This window comes from Felis catus, chromosome B3, assembly GCF_018350175.1.
Source record: "Felis catus isolate Fca126 chromosome B3, F.catus_Fca126_mat1.0, whole genome shotgun sequence".
NCBI classification, from domain to species: Eukaryota; Metazoa; Chordata; class Mammalia; order Carnivora; family Felidae; genus Felis; species Felis catus.
This window is the reverse complement of record NC_058373.1, coordinates 127,360,664-127,378,964: the sequence shown is the minus strand read 5'-3', so window position 1 is coordinate 127,378,964 and position 18,301 is coordinate 127,360,664.

Here is an 18,301-nt window from a genome sequence, read left to right as displayed (position 1 = left end):
TTTACGTATCTGAGAAAGAACATTTTATGTGGGCTGGCAAGATGGTCAAGATCGTTCTTATCACACACTCTTTATACCTCTGCTGGGCTGTCAGAATATACTGGGTCCAGCTTCTAGTTGCCAATGCAGCCAAATAGAGAAAATAAGATACTGCCCTATAAGGAATTTATAGAAGCCTCCAACCCACTACCATGCAGAAACGGCTGTTCTTAAAGTTAACTGTGACAAACTTCTTGCCAGATCCAGTAGTCAATTCTACTGGCCTTTGATTCACTCAGCTTCATGGCAGAATTGATCAGACTTGAAACATATTTCTTGAAATATTTTCTACACATGAAAAATTAAAATATTTTCTACATATGGCTTATATGTTACAACATCCTCCTAGTTTTCATCCTATGTTACTACTCTCTCTTTCTCAATCTTTTTAAAGGATAGAATTAAGTTTTGCAATCCCTAATTAATTGCTCACTATTAACTCTCCTCTACACTTTCTATATTCCCTGAGTCTTCTCAAAAATTGCATGTATATAAGTATAAACATAGAAAATGATATAAATGTAGTTTTAGCTTCTATATCTCTAGTCTTGGACATTTTTACTCAGATATCTTAACCCAAATTAATTACATATTAATATTATATGCTATCTTTATTTTTATATATTATTTTTATATCTATTATACTGGCCGCACTTTTATTAGTCATACAAATTTGTCCATTAACTATCTTGTATGTGCTAAATTCACCATATATCTTCAACAAATAATGCAAATTTTTTCTATTTTACTTTTTTAAAAATTTTGTTTATATTTGAGGGAGAGAGAGAGAGCACATAGGAAGGGACAGAGAGAGACAGGGAGAGGGAAAATCCCAAGTAGGCCCCACACTAACAATGGGGAGCCCAGTGCAGACCCATGAACTGTCAGATCATGACCTGAACTAAAACCAAAAGTTGGTCTCTTAACCAACTGAGCCACTCAAATGTCCCTACTTTTCTTACTTTTTCTTTCTTTCTCTCTTTCTTTCTTTCTCTCCTTCTCTTTCTTTTCTTTCTTTCTTTCTTTCTTTCTTTCTTTCTTTCTTTCTTCTTTCTTTCTTTCTTTCCTTTTTTTCATCTTAATGCCTGGGCTTAATGATTTCTGGATAAGAAATTCCAAACTCCAGTATAATAATGAACAGTTTTGGCCATCCAAGGTACTATTTATTCTGACACATGAAGAAACTATTTCCAAAAATATAACACCAAGTCTGATTTTTGCTATATATTTTTGGTAAATATCCTTCACTTATTTATGGAAGCCTCCTCCTAATATGCTAAAAAAAATTTAGTGTGAATCATTTGAAACTTATCAAATTTACTATCTACATCTATTTTTTAAATGTTATTTTTCTTTTTTACCCCATTAATGTTTTGAATTATGCTAATGGATCTTTTCATCTGTAAATCTTAAGAGGAAACATTGCTAGAAAATTATTTTCAACTTTTCAATTAATGTGTTTATATTTAGAATATTTATATCTACCCCTATAATTGACACTGTTCTTTAGTTTTCTTTTCATACAGTGTTATTGCTTGGCTTTCATATTAGGGTTATACTGGATGCATGTAATGAGTTGGGAATCACTTGTAAAAGAAGATTTATACAGTTGGCATAACTTCCTTATAAAAAGGCATAGGAAAATATTGTAAGGATCCTTGTGTTACAAATAAAACATTAGTAACCTTTTAAAAAATATTTATGTGTTTACACAAAAATATCCCTATTAACTAGACACTCAAGATGAGTATTTGATTCTTGGATGGAGACAGAGCAGAAGCATCATCTTTTTCTTCCTTTTCCTTCTCCATTTAGATAACAGAAAATGTTAAAAAGAAGAATAAAACAATACCAGTATTAGAAAACAAGAAAGTAAGGAAGTGGTCGGTCAGAAAACTTGAGGGCAACCCAGAAAATAGACAGATGGTAAAAGAACCAGTGACTCCCCTGCAAAAATCTCCAGGGAGGAGAACAATTCTTTCCAAAGTAGTTCAGGACAAGATATAAGCTTAACGTGGAAGAAAGAAAAAAATGCTACGACTGGAATAGACAGTAGGTCTCAGGCCATTCATTTTTGTGCTACAATTAGATCAGTGAGGGTGGCTGGCTCCTTAAATAAATGGCAATGCCAGTTGTTGGCAAGAGTGTGGAGCAACTGGGTCTCATTCACTGCTGTTGGAAGTGCACAATGGTACAGCCACTTTGGCACAGAGTCTGGCAGTTTCTTTAAAAAGTTAACACAGGGGCGCCTGGGTGGCGCAGTCGATTAAGCGTCCGACTTCAGCCAGGTCACGATCTCGCGGTCCGTGAGTTCGAGCCCCGCGTCGGGCTCTGGGCTGATGGCTCGGAGCCTGGAGCCTGTTTCCGATTCTGTGTCTCCCTCTCTCTCTGCCCCTCCCCCCTTCATGCTCTGTCTCTCTCTGTCCCAAAAATAAATAAACGTTGAAAAAAAAAATAAAATAAAAAGTTAACACAGTTTTCCATATAATCCAGCAACCACACTCCCCTCTCCCTCTCCAACTGACTTTAAAACACGTTCGTACAAAAACCCATACTCAGATGCTTATAGATGTTTTATTTATAATTTATAACCATTAAGAGCAAGAAGCCATCAAAATGTCCTTCAAGAAGATCAACGGATTAATAAAATACTATGTTGATATTAAAAAAACTGAGTTACCAATTTATGAAACGACATGAAGAAACCTTAAATACATGTTACTAAGTGAAAAAAAATCAGTTTTAAAAAGCTATACATCTGGGGCGCCTGGGTGGCTCAGTCGGTTGGGCATTCGGCTTGGGCACAGGTCATGATCTCACAGTTAGTCAGTTCGAGCCCCGCGTCCGGCTCTGTGCTGACAGCTCAGAGCCTGGAGCCTGCTTATGATTCTGTGTCTCCCCTCCTCTCTCCCCGTCCCCTGCTTGTGCTCTGTTTCTATCTCTCAAGAATATATAAACTTAAAAAAATTTTTAAAAATAAAAGAAAAAGCTATACATCGTACATGAAGAAACCTTAAATACATATTACTAAGTGAAAAAAAATCAGTTTGAAAAAGCTATACATTGTACAGTTTCAATTGCACAACATTCTAGAAAACATAAAACTATAGAGATAATAAACTGATCAGTAATTGACAGAGTGGGGAGAGTTGAACAGATGAAGCACAGAGAATTCCTATCACTCCTTTAGGGTGATAAAATTGTGTGATACTATAATCGCAAATACATGAAATGATGATGTGTCAAAGCCCATTGATCTTTATAGCACAAACAGCGAACTATGATGTATGCAACTTTTTATAAATCACTTAGGAGGTTGAGGGAATCCCTAGGTGTAATGCAGAATATGGCAAAACCAATTTTACTGTATTACAGAAGTATAAAAGAACCTTAGTAAACTGAGTGGGAGAAAATGTTGCTAACTTTGGAAGTGAGTGGGTTCTGTAAAATTAAAGGCAAAACCATCTGTATTAAGGATTGTACTCTAGTTGGTAAGATTGTTCCCCATAGGGGTCCAGATTAACAGTTTTTATTCAGCTGTAAATGTATATAAGAATTGAACCATTAAATCAATGAATCAGGGAGGGTGAGAATCTGAAGTCTAGCCTATCTGGGTACGGTAAACTAATAACACTGCTCCTAATTATCAAGATTTATTGGTGGTATTCACATGTCCTGCTTTGGTCAGCTCAAATGATTCATACACAACTTATATTACAGGATACAAAGGTTCCAAATCTTCTTCCTCATAACTTGAAAACTTCATCACTGAAGAAACGAGAGGGGGAGGACTGAATGAAAATACACAAAGAATTCAAAATACAAAATCAAAATTGTAAATGACTAACACAACATATTAGTTTGATATGAGGTATTTTCATATGGTGCATGAACATTAAATTCTCCCAGTCTCCTCCTTCCTTCCCTTCTTGCATATGTGCATACAAATGTTTACCTCTTTCTTTCCTATGCTGAGAGGAAGAAATGTGTCTTATTGTCAAGAATACGTTTAACCTACTTGATCTCATCTGCCCCTACTTACTTTGAAACTCATTTTTTTAAATAATTTCCTTTTTGAGATCATTCGGCTCCTTTCCACTTCATTTTAAACTGTGATGAAACTGGGTGGCTCAGTCAGTTAAGTGTTTGACTTCAGCTCAGGTCATAATCTCACAGTTCATGAGTTAGAGCCCCACGTCAGGCTCTATGCTGACAGCTGGGAGCCTGGAGCCTGCTTGGGATTCTGTGTCTCCCTTTCTCTCTGCCCCTCCCCTGCTTGCTCTCTCTCTCTCTCTCTCTCTCTCTCTCTCTCAAAAATAAGTAGTAAATATTAAAAAAATAAAATATAATAAACTGTGATGAAACAATGCTAGCACCTTTTTTTAAGTCAAATAGAAAACAAATGTGTTTCTCACATTTCCACTTTTCTTCTGAATTTAGTATTTGTAGGCTCCTCATTTCTTTTTTTGATAATAAACATCCTGATGGGTGTGAAATATTTAATTATGTTTTTGATTTTCATTTTCCTAATGATTAGTTAATCAGAGCATCTTGTCATGTGCTTACTTGGCCATTTGTATTTCTTCTTTGGAGAAACGTCCAGTCTTCTGCCCATTTTTCAACCCGGTTGTTTATTTTTTGTTGTTGTTGAATTGTAAAAGTTCTTTACATATTCTGGATATTAGCCTCTTTTCATACACAAATGTTTTCTTCATTTCATGCATTGCCTTTTCACTCTTTTGATTTTTCCCATCCAAGAATATGGCATGTTTCCCAAAATTTTGTTTTGTTTTACTCACACAGGTTTTTAGGGTAATTCTGTTTAATTTACAGATTTGCAGATTTATATTTTAGTTATTTCTTAGTTACTTTGGTATTATAAAAATGATCATTTTTTCTAGTATATATTTTTTCTACTTTTTGTTAATACATGTAAATGCTGTTGATTTTTGTATATTGATTTTACTACCTGCTACAATTGGTATGCTGATTTGCAGATTTTACTAACTTCTGTAGAATAAATAATTCCACTGTGGCCAGTTTCAAACTTTCAATGGTTCATTCACTGGCTTACAAAATTCCTGAACTTTTAACAATCTGCATTAAAAGCCTATCCGAGCTGGCCCCAGCATTACATTGCCTGATACTTTAATGAATTATTTGTTTGTTTATAATAGTTTTTTCATTGATTCTTTTGGAATTTCTAAATGTATAATTATATCATCTGCACATAGAGGCAATTTTAGCCTTTCTACTTCATACAATTTTAATAGTGTCCTTTTGTCTAATTACACAAATTAGCTAATATTTCCTCTCAACCATTAAATGTTCCTGGAGATGGTGGCTATCCTTACCATGATGATTTTGGTGGAGAAGCTTCTAATATTTTCAATTAAATAAGCTTCCTTTCTTGAATTTATGCAGATGTTTTTGTTTTTGTGGATGTATATGTCTTTGTGTATGTCAAAGATATCTAACAATTGCTGTTTTACTGAGTGTTTTTTAACATACAATAATGTTCACATTGCTTTTTGTATAATGCTGTCTCTGCTCCTACACGGACTCTATGGAAATAAGCATATGATTTTTTTCTAATTTCTATTAACAGACTAAATGCATGAATAAATTTCTTACTAGTGAAATATCATTTTACCTGGAATAAAATCTCTTTGGTCAGGACTTTCTCCTTGATATTCTATTTCATTCTGCTGTTGTATTTTATTACCTACTATATAATTTTAAGTGTTTACAAAATATTCATAAATGTGATTAGTCTATACTCCCTCCCAACATATACTATATCTCTCTAATGTACTTTTTACCAGGCTTTGAAACATTGCAGAATCTTGGAAGAGTTATTAGTATAGATCTTAAAATGGTCCAGCAAGATGCCCAATCTACCTTAATCTCATTATTCCATTAAAGAAAATTGGTAGTTGAAATACATGTTTAACTAGTAAAAACCCTTTACATAGAAATAGTATATTATGAGGGATGTGAACTATATGAGATTATAGTCTACATCTGTCTCTTGATCTTGGTTCAGGGGTAACGTTATTTCTATTTTACACATGAGGAAAGTGGATGCATGACTTGAAGTGTTCAGTTGGTTAATTAGCAGCAATAAATTCTAACCTGATTCTTTTGACATTAAGATAAAAATTCCCATGTGTTTTTGTTGCCTCATCCTCTAGTGAAGCTGAGGGTACACTAATCTATGCACTCCCATGCTTTAGTCCTTCCTTTAGCTAATGGATTAGGAATAAAACCTAGAATTATGGCATATAATTTTTGTTATCTGATTAACTAACTGAATAGCAATGTCACAAAATTCTTTGCCCCATGTTCTTGATGCCATATAATCAATGACTCTTTTTTACATGTTTATTTATTTATTTTGAGAGAAAGGGAGCACAAGTAGGACAAGAGCAGAGGGAGAGAGGGAGGGAGAGAGAATCGCAAGCAGACTCACCACTGTCAGTGCAGAGCCCAACGCAGGGCTCGAACTCACAAATCATGAGATCACGACCTTAACCGAAATCAAGAGTCAGATTCTTAATTGACGGAACCACCCAAGTATCCCAATTACTCTTTTTTTTTAATTTATTCATTCAAAGAGAGAATGAGTGAGTGGGGGGGGGGAGCAGAGAGAGGGAGAGAGAATCCCAAGCAGGCGCCTCACTGTCAGTGAAGATCCTGACATGAATTCATGAACCCTGAGATCATGACCTGAACTTGAACCTTTGGCCACTTAACCAAATGAGCCACCTAGGCACCCCAATCAATAACTCTTAACAAATGAACTGATGATTTTTGTCCTTCCAGAGTTATTTTGTAGTCTTTTTTCTACCATTCTAGTTTATAATTTGGCTTTATTACTTTAATTTAGGAGAAAAGAAAACTGTGAAGAACAGTAATACCTTGGGTAATATAGAAACAAATATTTCTCATTTGATAAAAAGTAATAAGCCCTTTAAGGGAAAACTGGACAATTAAATTAGTTAATTGCAATGTATCCTTTTTTATCCTCATAATGCAATTAAAGCCAGGTAATTTTAAATGCCTATAGATTAGCATAACCTAAAGAAAATGGCAATAAGCTGTAAATAATAAGTTTTTAATTATAGCTGTTAATCATGGCAATTAATACTATACCCTTTCAAGTTTTGTTTTTAAAATAATGGCCTTAAATTGCCTTAACAAGATTTAATATAATTCAAGAACTCTTGTGAATATACTAAATAGTTATAATAAACTGCATCATTAATTTAATAAAAGAAATGTTTTAAAAGGTGAATTTGAAAGGAAAAGAAAAAAGCAATAGCTGTAGACAAACAAAGGCTTTTTCTTTCTCCCCGTGCATTTATTACTTGGGGGCAAAATGGGAACACAGAATAATGATTCCTTCTACTTTCGATTTTGTTTAGAGAAGAGGAAGAAAAATTTACTCGTCCCACTCTAATTAGAAGGCAGAACGTATTCCAAGCATCTGAACAGTAAAGAATGTCATCATAGAAAGTGGCAAAGGTTAATTCTGCCAGAGCCTGGGATCCCACCTCTTTCTGGATTATTTAGTAACCTCTGTGCTCTGTTTTCCTTCTCAATTGTCTCCTGATTTACTGCTTCTATTTACTTTCCCTGACATACTTTCTTTCTCACAAGTGGAGGCTGATTAGTTTTTGTTATGATTATATGACTTGATCTCTGTGGAGAATTTCAGGGGAGCGGCGAAAGGTGCATAATGAAAAGATATGTGGCTTCTACTGAGATTACAGAATTAAATGTAATGCAAAGTTTATGCGAAAAGAAATGAAATCACTTGAACGAGCTGAAGGAAAGATGAGGAATAACAGTGCTGTGGATGGTTATGAAGTTAATCTAAATTAAAATATATACTGGAATTAATTTTGTCTTCCTGGAGAGCAGAGCGCTCCTCCCTATTTCCTTTCCTTGTGTTGACGTAGAGAGATAAATAATGTCCTCTCTTTCTAATGCGTGTGTCACCAACCAAAACAATCTCAAGAGGAAATCTGTTAGGTAAATGAGTTTTCCCAAATTGTCATAGTCGCCTATTGAGACAAATGAGTTAGTAAATTTCAGAGGATTCACCACTCATGAGTATTAAAGTGTGTGTTTGGTAAGGATTATAAAGTGCATTCAATCTTCACTCCATGTATGTGAAGTAATATGATTAACTGAATCCTAAAAGTTTAGTACAAATGGAACATTATAGGCAAGGTACAGAAATTAGTATTAAAAGTATTTATTGTTAGCTTTCATATAGCACTGCTTTAAGTAAAAAAAAAAAATACAAAACACCATTGAAATCTTGACTTTTTTTTTAAGAGAGAAAAGAGCCAGAGCATCAGTGGGGGATAAAGCCAGAGGGCAAGAGAGAATCTCAAGCAGGCTCCAACCTCAGCCCTGAGCTCCAATATGAGGCCCAATCCCACTATCTTGGGATCATGACCTGAGCCTAAATCAAGAGTTGGATGCTCAACCGACTCAGCCACCCAGGTGTCCCAAAATTTTGACCCTTTTTTTGAGACTTGCTTAACCAATGCAATCCAAGAAGATACCTTATTTCATTTTAATCCTTATAGTAATTAATAACATTGCACCCAAATAGAAAAGTTATGCCATTCTATTATTTATCCCATGTACTTTTGTATATCATTTACAAATTTTATATTTTTTTACAAATTATATATTTATATGCCTCATATTTCCAAAAATAACTTCCTAGAGGTCTGAGGACTTCCCTTATTCTTTGGAAACTTCATATCTATCAAGCCTCCTTCAACACACTAGGCATTTAATATATATTTTATACAAAATCAGTTGAACTGATGAGTTTTCCACATGATAGTTAAACTTTAATGTGCCTAAAAATAACCTGTACAAATTATCAGAATGTTCATTGTCAGGAACCAACCTTTTCCCCAATCTGAAAATCTATTTCACTAGACCTGGGTTCAAATTCATGGTTTTGACATTGATGTTTATTTGTAGGTGGTAGAAGGAATATATCTGGAGAAACACTGCATAGAGAAACTAATTTACTCCTCAAAATAAACACGAGATAGGTGTCCTCATCCCATTCACAAAATTTGTGTTTATAATAAATTATGAGGCTGATATTTGAACTAAAATAAATACCACGTGCTTGAGAAGTTCAGATGCTAGCACATTTGTTCCCAAATAGCCCAGAAGGAATAAGGAAGATATGATTTCCTTGCTGAAAATGTTCCCCCTCCAATCCCTTTCTCAGCCAAGAGCAGCTTTGTTTCTCTTTGCAGTTCCTGTTTTCATCGTTAAAACATTTGGATGATCCTCTATAGAAGATGTAGCTAGATCTGGGCCATACTTTGGATAGAGAAATTATTTGTTAGTTGTTTTCCTTAGGATATATTCTGTTTCTAGATTTTCTGCTCTTTATTTTTTGTGATCCTTCAAGTACTGGTTATGAAGGTTGGAAAAGCTAAAAACAAAACAAAACAAAAAACAAAAAACAAAAACAAGATAAAACAACAACAAATCACAAAAAAACAAAAAAACAAGTATATGCCAATATATTTTTAATCCTAGTTTCCTTCTCTTCATGCTTAGTAATTCCATCAGTAGCAGCTATTTTGTTGGAAATGCCTTCCACAGTAATCCTCATAGGGGAGTTTAGAGTGCCTTGTCAAAAGACATACTAAATAATATATTCCCATAACTATTACAGATCAATCTTTTGGTAGGAAATAAAAAACAGGGACAAAAATAGGATTACAATTTCAAATTCACTTCTGGGGACCCCAGCTGTATTTTTAAATCACCTCTCTTTTGCTGCCTGGTTCTTCACTTGCAGCCCTGTCCAACCTCAATGCAAGAACACTCTCCCAGGGCCAAAAACCAAAAATTAAGGTGGCGATGGTTAGCAAAATACTCACTATCATAAAGAATAATAGCAAGTTCAAACACTTCAGAAGCTTGTCGATTCACACCAGAGTACACAACAGTAAGACTAACTGCTGATTACATGGACATAATTATTGACACGATTCTGCATTTCAGAATGAAGAATTTTTTATCCTAATTAATTCTAATTCTCTAATTTCAATTAATATACTCCTTTACCTAGAAAGAAATTATGTTTTTCTGAAACTCTTTTAATGTCTATCTTTGTGCATTCAGGATGCTATAACAGAATACCAGACACTGGATGGCTTATAAAGAACAGAAATTTATTTCTCACAGTTCTAGAGGCTGGCAAGTCCAGGATCAAGGTGTTAGCAGATACAATACCTGATGAGAGCCTACTTCCTAATTCATCTTGTTGTGTTCTTACATAGCAGAAGGGGACAAAGGAAATCTGTGGAGTCTCTTTTGTAAGGGCACTGACTTCATTCATGAAGGCTCCACCCTCATGACCTAACCACCTTTCCAAAGGCCCATTTCCAAATATCATCGCTTTGGTAGTTAGAGCTCCAACATATTAATTGGGAAAGATACAAACATTTGGTCTACAGTTATGTCTAATAGTTTGTATTTAATTATTCTATTCTGAGACAAATAAAGTCAAGTCATTTTTTAAGTCAACTTATTTTAAACTGTTAAACTTTCTAAATGAAAATAAATATGTGGAACACAATTTTTAATTACTAAGAAAAGTATTCAGGGGCACCTGGGCGGCTCAGTTGGCTGAGCATTCAACTTGAGCTCAGGTCATGATCTCGTGGTTCATGAGTTCCAGCCCCATGTCAGGCTCTGTGTTGACAGCTCAGAGTCTGGAACCTGCTTCAGATTCTGTGTCTCCCTTACTTTCTGCCCCTCCTCTGCTCATGTTCTGTCTCTTTGTCTCTCAAAAATGAATAAAATTAAGAATAATAATAATAGTAATAATTTTAAAAAGTATTCAACTCCCACAGTCAAAAAATTGAAACAAAACAAATTGGCCCTATTAAACTTTTTTTTTTGTTTCTGCCATTTACCATTCACAAGAGCTCTGTTGAAAATACCACAATAAAAATATAAATATAAAAAAATAGATACTTTTCAGCATAATTGAATTATATGAAGTAATACCAACTTTGCCATCCCCACTGAAGCATATGATCCATTCCCCATGCCTACTGACAAAAATCTCATAAATCCTATACTATCTTATCTGATAGATGCTACTTTTAATCCAACTGCATCAGAATCAACAGTGGTTAAACTGTTTAGTTAGGTTCAATTAGCCTAATTTAATGCTGCATTTCTATGTCTTGTGTTAAACTTAAACACAAAATGGAAACCAGATTTGAAAATTTCCCAGGCAGACAAAACCATTTAAGCAACATATGCAAAACTAAGTCTAGCTTATTTCACAGACATAAGCAAAACTTAAGTTATTTCTTGTAAATGCCTCTGAATATCATACAAGAAACTTAAGTTATCTTCCTAAAATGGTATGCGATAATTACTTTTAATCAATTCCCTGCCATTTGGAAATTCCCATTGGAAAGTTAAACAGTTTCCTCAATTTTGATGTTATAAGCCACCCCGTAACATCATGCCCCTGAGATTCCTGTCAGTTTTGAATTGAAAGCTCTTAGTTCATGAACTGTTCTTACATGCACAATAAACTCTTCCTAAATACTATTTTATTGATCTGGTAGTTCTAATCTTGCTACTTCTGGATTTTTGACATTTGCAAGTCATGGTTGCAGGAATCAGTGGCTATGACAAATTCGTGACAAATCACAGAATTACATATTGATCTAACATACCCATCATTACCTACTCCCTTCTCTTTCTTTATAATAATCTTAAAAGAACACAGGACTTAGAACCAATTTTGTTTCAAATAATACTCTCTCAATAAAAGCAATCAAATAATTAATAATTATTAACATGCTAGAAGCCTATTTGAGCACAAAATAATTAAATTAGCCTCATTCTCTGTGCATGGAATAAAGGTTAGGTTGGACCACATAAAAGAGCAAACCTTCGTACAAACTAGGAGTAGGAGAGCATAAGAATTCATGGATCACAAAACGGATGAAGTGGCAAAAAGCATCCCCCACAAAGTTCAAACCAGAGAAACAGATCAAAGTCTTTTTGTTATGGAAACATGGGAAATTAACTGTCCACCCCCCCCCACCCCACAATACAACAAATCAATGGCTTATCAACTTAAAATCCAAATTATAGAAATAAAAACAAATGAACCCTATCTTTCTAGTTTCTGATAAATGGCAGAGTAGCTTGATGGGGCTAATGTTCCGTGGATAACAATCTGAAAATGAGGGCATAATAGTTTTTTTTTTTAATAAGGTATTTAAAGGTGTTAAAGAATAACCAAGAGGAAAGCATGAAGAAGCTAGAGGAAACTTGACAACTGAAAGATGAGAAGTGCCTTGGGGAAATTGAGGCATTTGGAGAGAACACTCTTAAATCCAACTGGCCTGAGTGGCAGAAAGTTGCAGTTCACTCTATAATGGAGGACAAAAAATGGGACTAAAGAAACTAGAAAATTAAGGAGAGAAACGCAGAAGGAAGGGAGACACAAAAAAGAGGACCCACAAACTATGCATATAAACTCTGCCGAAATCCTCGACTTATTGTTTTGTTTTTTTAAATGTTGATTTATTTTTGAGAGAGAGAGAGAGAGAGAGAGAGAGAGAGAGACATACACACAGAGTGTGAGTAGGGAGGGGCAGAGAAAGAGGGAGACACAGAATCCAAAGCAGGCTCCAGGTTCTGAGCTGTCAGCACAGAGCACCATGTGGGGCTCGAACCCATAAACCATGAGATTATGACCTGAGCCAAAGTCGGACCCTCAACCAACTGAGGCTCCCAGGCATCCCTCGATGTACCGTTAAACTATAAATGCATGGGGATATCCTTATGGTGCATGTCATAGATTATTTGCAAGTATATTTCTTGTAGTAATTTACTAATTATCTCCTATATTATTGATTGCTTTATTAATTGCACTGTGGTTAAAGAACATACTGTTGACATTGATAATTCATTTCTCAAATTGTAAGAGAGTGTTCTATGGCTTAACATATGGCTAGTTTTTGATTAACATTTTCTAGTTTTTTAAAAATAATGTATATTTTTACAGTTTTTTGGTACATTACTAAGTATGAATTAAGCCACTTTTGCTTATCTTGTTCTTTTAGTCTTCTATATCATTATTAATCATTTTTGTTTGTTTTGTTTACTGAAAGACTGGATATAGCTGTGATAAAAGGTATGTATAGCTCTTTTATTTCTGTCAAATTGTCTTTATATATTTTAAGCTATATTCATAGGTATGTATATTTGAGGTAGTCTTATCTTATTGTTTAATTACATATTTAATCATCTTGAGCTTTCCTTTATTTCTTACCAGAAATTTAATCATTGAGCTTTCCTTTAATTCTTACTGTGTGCATTAAAGATGCATTTTTAATATGAAGGTTGTGATATTTTGACATTTTTTAAGTTAATGTTTACATGTTACATATTTTTAAATCCTCTCCTTTCAATTTTCCCCTAACTTTCAATTTTAATGTATTTTGGGGTAAGATGGATGCTTTAGTTTATTCCTCAGTTCAACCATATTGTTTTTTAATATTTTTTCAGTCATTGGGTATATGTTTTTCTTTCTTTCCCCCAAGTTTTTATTTACATTTCAGTTAGTTAAACATACACTGCAATATTGGTTTCAGTGTGGAAGGGTCCCCTCCCTAAGGAAAGATTAAAAAAAAACCAAACAAACCTCAAGGCAATCTTGCTATTCACATACTTGACAATATCCTTCATGACCTGGTAACATGAGACCACTTAGTCAGACTGCATGTTTGTGTGTGTTACCATATATGGGAGACAAAGAAGTAAAAAAAAAAAAAAATATATATATATATATATATATATATATATATATATATATATAAAACTACACCACATGGCATTCATGGTGTTCCGACGTCAGTTGTTGGGGTAGGAACCCAACTGAGCAGTGCCAGCGGGAATAAAGTTGCTTCCGGGAAAGAAAAGTCTTGGTGCCATGACTCTTTGTATGAGAATCCTGCTACATTAGGAATAGAATATAGTGATTCATCAGGTACATATAACACCCAAGGCTCATCACAAGTGTCCTCCTTAGTACCCATCACCCATCCAGCCCATCTCCCACCTCTCTCCCTCCATTAACCCTCAATTTGTTCTCTATTGTTAAGAGTCTCTTATGGTATGTTTGCCTGTCTCTCTTTTCCCCTCTCTCCCGGTGTTCATCTGTTTTGTTTCTTAAATCCCATATATTGTTTCTTAATTTTATTATTTAGCTTTTGATATTAATTAAATTGCTGTTATATAAATATGAATCTTCCTTCTTACTATTTGTTTTCTTTTTTTAAGTTTATTTATTTTGAGAGAGAGAGAGAGTATGAGCAGGGAAGGGGCAGATAGACGGAGTGAGAAAGAGAGAGAGAGAGAGAGAGAGAGGGAGAGAGAGAGAGAGAGAGAGAGAGAGAGAGAATCCCAAGCAGACTCCACACTGTTAGCACAGAGCCTGACCTGGGGCCCAGACTCACAAACCTGGAGATCTTGATCTGAGCTAAATTCAAGAGTCTGACACTTAACCCACTGAGCTACCCAGGCGCCCCAACTACAGAACATTCTAAATCCCTTTGTTTCCTCCTGATATCTACTACTGATTTATGGTTATGTATTTGCCACTGGGATTTGCCAAGATGTCCTGTCTAATATGACAAGAGCTGCCTGGACTCCATTTTTTTTTATCATGCCGTCCCCACACTAACCTGCACAAACTTTCGAAAGTTCTAATTAATTACTCAGTCTTCCAGTCACATCTCCAAGTATCACTGGGTACCACTAGGAGAAAGCAACACCCAAAATTAGTTCACCTCACAAAGCTTTCTGTTTTCTTAGACATTTGCCCTGCATTCTTCAAGAATCTACAGTTCTTGTTTCCTTCACATCAGGAGCTCTTCCTGAATGTCCATATACCCACAGAAATTCTATGGATGGGCTCTAGAGATTGGACGACCTGGGTATAAAGGGGTTTAACAATCTCCATATTCAATGCTTAGATTCTTCATGCAAAACTGGCTTTATCAGAAATAGATGAGGAAGCCCACAATTCTGGGTTCCCATTTTATTGCCAAATACATTTTCATGATTTCTGAGTTGCAGTGCTCTTGGCAACAGAGCTGAAGAAGAAACAGCTTCACTCTGTTTGCCATGACACCATACCTTAAAATGCCGGCTTGCCTGTTTTCTCTTTTTTTTTTAAATAGAAAAGCTATGTTGAGGTAAATTGATCCTCCTCAGGCTTTGCCTTCGCATGGCTAAGGAGTGTTTTTTCTCTTCATTAAAAAAACCCAGCCTGACCCAAGACCATTGCTGGTGCTTGAGTGAGGTGGACAGCATAATAGTCAATTTTAAGTCATTTGTTAGGTGACATTTGCATTTTGATTCCTGTGCACCAGAATATGTCAGGAAAGTGTGTTTATGCATGAATAAGTTAAAAAGGGAAGTCCTCATGGAGTAAGAGTCATAGGAAGGATATTTCTCCTTTCTGGCTATGAAAAGCACTGGCAGAAATAGGCTCGGCAAAAGATAATCAGGGAGAATATTCCGTGCTAAGTAATAAGACTTATAAATAGTTGAACCATTGAATATAACAAATTTCAGACAATTGAAAATCATAGGCTCTTTTCATTAAGCAAAAAGACTGACTCTGTTAACATAACGCACGTTGCAGAGAAAGAGATTATCTAGAGCACTCATACACATGTATTGGGGAAAAAAAGGGGGAAGAAGGGAGAAGTCAATTTTCTATGCCAGCCTCTGTTTCTCTAAGCATAACCCACGGGTTTCAGAAGTTAAGATTCCACTTGTCAACTTTCTCCCAAAGACAGCAAAGGAAAGGATGATACTATACAGTCAGAATTTTGTCCCTTCTGTGGCATTCTGTCCTCCTGGAGTGAAATCTATGTAATAATACACAGGATACATGTCATTCTCTTCTCACCAAAATAAATATTCTGCACCTACTGTTTTGAATATAATATGTACCAGTTTTCTGTCAGGCATTCCAGCTATGCTCCATTCCTGCTGATAGCCTCATAGCCCTCAAAAATTTTTAACACTCTTAAAAAAGCAGTTGCTCCAGGTTGTACTTCTTTTTGTTTGAACAGTGGATTATGAGAGCCTAGATGCTTCTTTTACAGGCGTGGAACTTTACCTGAAATCCCTTCACTTGCTTAGCAAAGTATAATTGTCAGTGACTGCTGAAAGGGAAAATAATTCAGTACCTGGAGACAAAGCCTGAGGTAAGAAAGTCTGAGTCCTAGACTCTTAGTTCAATAGTTTTAGCAACAATAGAAAAAATCTAAATTATATTCTTTATGCTCTATATTCTATTTTTAAAAATTCCAATATACTGGGGTGATGAGCAGAGGATCTGCTAAAGAACAGAAATGTAGGAAGAGAAGGAAGGAGAGGAGGAGGTAAATGAGAAAGAACAGTGACAAAAGACCCATATTTAACGTCTGCTTTTTACAAGGTATGGCACTAAGTTCCATGTGCTAAGTTATGCATGATGACTTTCACAATTCATAACTTCATTCATATACACTTTAAATTGTAAGGATTATTGTGGATTATTGTGAGGACTAATATTATCACCATTTTCCAGATGAGAAGCCTGTGGTTTAGAAAGGATATATGACTTGTCCAATGTTGTAGTTAGAAGAAGATTCAAAGCCAGATTTGACTGCAGAGTTCTGTCTTCCCTCTTCTTTTAGAAATGCTAAGCCAAGAGGTTCATCTAATTTGGGTTCCGGTGAAAATCTACACGTATTTTATAAAATTAATTTTGTAGTAGATATAATAAGAAACTCGATGCTAATCCCTCCAGGTCAGAAATCAGGAGGGACAAATCACAGGGGGAGCCAAAAATAAATTTATTTGGAAAACAGGCTAGTCATTGCCACCATGGAGAAGCCTCTGCAGAGCAAACCAGAGCAAATCAGGAAGCAGATTAACAAAGTACACATTTAAGTTAATCATTTTCTTCCAAATATATTGCAGTCACTTTAACAAGTAAAGCTAAACTGAACACTTCAGTAAAAAGAAGGAATAAAGAGAACTGAATATATATGGCACAATCATCCACTTTAAACAAAAACAAACCTCAAGACCAATGATGTAAACTGCTTCCTTTGTTCCCAAGAGTCCTACCCAGAGGGTGTAACTAGCATTACTTCCAAAGGTTATTCTGGCCTACAAAACACCATTAGAAAAAAGACATTTTTACTTTTTCTGGCAGGGGGGAAGGGGAGAAGCATCTTAAGAGGGACTTAGAGATGTTATCACATTATGACTTCTCCATTCTTCTGTCATAACATCTGGATTTGGGAATCAGTCAATCCACTAACTTTAGGCAGGGAATGGGAGAACAGAAGACCAACTTTCTCCCTAAGAATAAATAAGTCTTGCCTGTCAGATGAAAATAAAGATCCTTCAACCAGCAAAGAGAGAAATAATGCTCCAAACCTCAAAAAAAATTATTTTTCTCTTTCTCCTTAGGAACAATATTCTTTTCACCTACTTCTGCCAGACCTTGCCTTTCCCAAGAGTCTCTTTTGTCTGGATTTTTCTCTCTCAGGACACCCTTTATCAGCTCCAGCTGTCCAAGGTAAGTTTTTTTCTCTCCTTCACAAAGAGTTTTCAGAAGAAAGAAACTTTAATTACAACCCTTTAGAGAGTCAACTGAGTTATTTAGAATTGTTGTCTGGATCTTCTAATTTTATCCAACCTTGCCTTGGGGGCTAGTGAATGGTAGTGGAAAACACAGGTGCTTTTAAACAAATCAATCTTTATAAAAATCTCTACTGTGCCAGTAAAAAGCTGGTGGTCATGGGTGAGTCATATCACCTACTTTCACTTAAAAAAAATTGAGAACATAATTACTGTGATAGAGAGCTCTTAGGAGGGATAGAGACATTAGCCAGGATGCATCTAGCATGATCTCGGCAAATTTTTGGAGACACTTATGAAACCTTTGGAAAGAAAGAAACTTTGATACTTAGGGTATTAGGCAGGAGTTTAGACACTGGGCAGGGTGGGGGGAAGAAATGAGGGGTAAGAAAAATATGTTGGTCTTTACAAGAAGAAAATACAGCAAGCTGTGATGAAAATGAGATCAATTGAGGGGTCAGAGAATGTGGATGATTGAGGGAAGCTATTTAGGCCCTCTCCCCTTTTACCCAAAAAG